Consider the following 2,313-nt stretch of genomic DNA (forward strand, 5'->3'; position numbering starts at 1 on the left):
GTTTGGGGGGGGGTGGGGTCCCGATCGGTCCCGGACGTGTTTTGGCAACAAAGTCCAGCCGACAGCAAGACAACGGGCGTCGGGCGTGGTGAATCCGCTCTGGACGGCGGCCACCTCGACGTCCCCACCACCACACACGAACTATGCACACATACCCAGCGAGCGATACTCAAATTAAGGCACATTAATTTTGACGCCCATCTTCCATCTTATGCCAAAAACGAAAATATTTTGACGCTAAAATGCCCCAGTGACGTGTCATGCTCCTGAAACATTTTGCTCAAAAAGCAGTAGTTTGAGACGCGTGTTTGGGCATGCCGCCGGTTTAGCGCCGGTGGCCCGAGGGCAAGGTCCGCCACCCTGCAAGCTGCAAGCAGCAGCGAGCCCCGCGGCCTGCACCGCGCCACTGGAAGTTGCAATAAGCACCGTGATGCAACGTCGTGCAGCATACGACACGCGAGCACGCACGCCCCGCCCCGCCACCACGCTCGCATAGAGAGAGCGCGCGCGCGCGCGCATGTGTGTGTGTGTTTACTCTGCAGGGTGGGTGCATCCTCTCCCGGGCTCCTCCCGCCCTCCTGTCCGTGGGGCGGCCTTCGCAGATCCGTGTCAATGCCAAAAACAAGCGCACCCGTGCACAACATGAGTGTACACTACAGTACTACATGGTGATGGCGCTGACGATGATAATTTTATGGGTTATTCATTTATTACGTCGAGTGTCGTCCGTCTGTAGTACAACGTATTGGATGTTGCGGTCGGTTCACCATACCCCGTAATTGGGGACAGAAAAGACAGATCGAGCTCATGCACCTCGTGCTCTTTCAAACATATCGTTGTAAATTAATTTAATCTTCACCACTTTTGTAGTTATACTGTTGTACATACTGTACCGCATGCAGGCGTGCGGGCGGGTTGCCTATCCGGTCGGGAGCCGTAAGGCGCCGTGGTCAGCGACAGCAGGCAAACCGGCCCGCACGGCGCACGCCTGCCTGCGGTACAGTATATGTAGCTAGCCACAAAAGGGCGCGAGGACTCAGTCCCAGTTGGTATAGCGAGTTTCACATCAGGTGACAATTATTTTGGGAGGTTTCAGCGTCGTCGGCGTCGTCACTGGCCAATCGGACGAGTTCGTATTTTCGACTAGGCCTATACTGATAAGCTTTCAGCCACCTGCGAACAAACTTTTCTTCAATTTTTTTGGAGTGTGGCGAGCTGCGGTATAATGAATCTCAGCGCGGTGCGCGACTGTCCGTCGATCACAGCGACCAGACAGCCATGGCGAGGTGGACCTGTTGATTTGCGGTTTTGTACGCAGAAGTGTTCGTCAAAGTGAGTGCCAATGGTGATGCCCCTCCCCCCTCCTCCCCTCGTGGAGAAAGAGGGCTGGCCGCAGTCAAAACACCTTACGGAGCCAAGCGCACCCACGCCGTGCATTTGGCACGCTTATTCTCCGTTGTTGTTTTCATCGGGGTGACAGCTTTGTTTGCACTCAGGTATGCTTTGCGAACAGCACCCTGCGCCTGTGCCCCCCTCCCCCCCCCTCCCCCGTTGCCCCGCTACTTTTGACCAATGGCTGTGTGTGCATGGGCAGTTCCTGGGTGAATGACCATATTTCGCACATCGAACTCTCCTTCTTGCACGTACTATTGTTGTCACATGACAACAAATAAGCATTGCAACTCACAAAATTTGTCATTTAGATGTGCAGTGTGAAATAGGTTCTGCAGTAGTTTTCACTGATGCAAGATTCCCTCATAGACCCTGAACACATGATTTCAAGCGACTAAACTATTTCATATTTTGTGTCCATGAACAAAAATTTGGAGCTGTCAGAAGAAATTGGACTGGCTGTGGAACTTACACCAGTACAAGTTTTGGAATAATTTCCTATCATAGAGGTTGTGTCGTGTGCTCTTTGAAGGTACGACTTCATCAAATGCGCAAAGAATGGAAAGATAAAACAATATAAAATGATAAAATAAAAGGAAACACAAGATAGCACACAAGGTGGTACAGAGCGTAAGGCAACGTAAGGCATGTCCCACAACCAAACCTAGTCTCACAAACGGGTTCGAAAACTAACGGTCACCCGACTGGCTGTGGGGTCCATTTGTTTGTTTGCTTTCCCGTGTACTTTTGTCTCGTTTTGGCCACACTAGGGACGCGAGAAGAGTGGGGTAAGAATGACGTTATGACTAAAGCGAGGAGGAGAGGACGGGGAGGAGGGGGGGGATCGGGATGAGTGGGAGTCACTGACACCGCACGAGGAAGTCACGGCGACAAAAGGCCGCATCGGCGGCAGCAGCCGGA

The sequence above is a fragment of the Frankliniella occidentalis genome, unplaced genomic scaffold, assembly GCF_000697945.3.
Source record: "Frankliniella occidentalis isolate FOCC.00 unplaced genomic scaffold, Focc_3.1 Scaffold15, whole genome shotgun sequence".
NCBI classification, from domain to species: domain Eukaryota; kingdom Metazoa; phylum Arthropoda; class Insecta; order Thysanoptera; family Thripidae; genus Frankliniella; species Frankliniella occidentalis.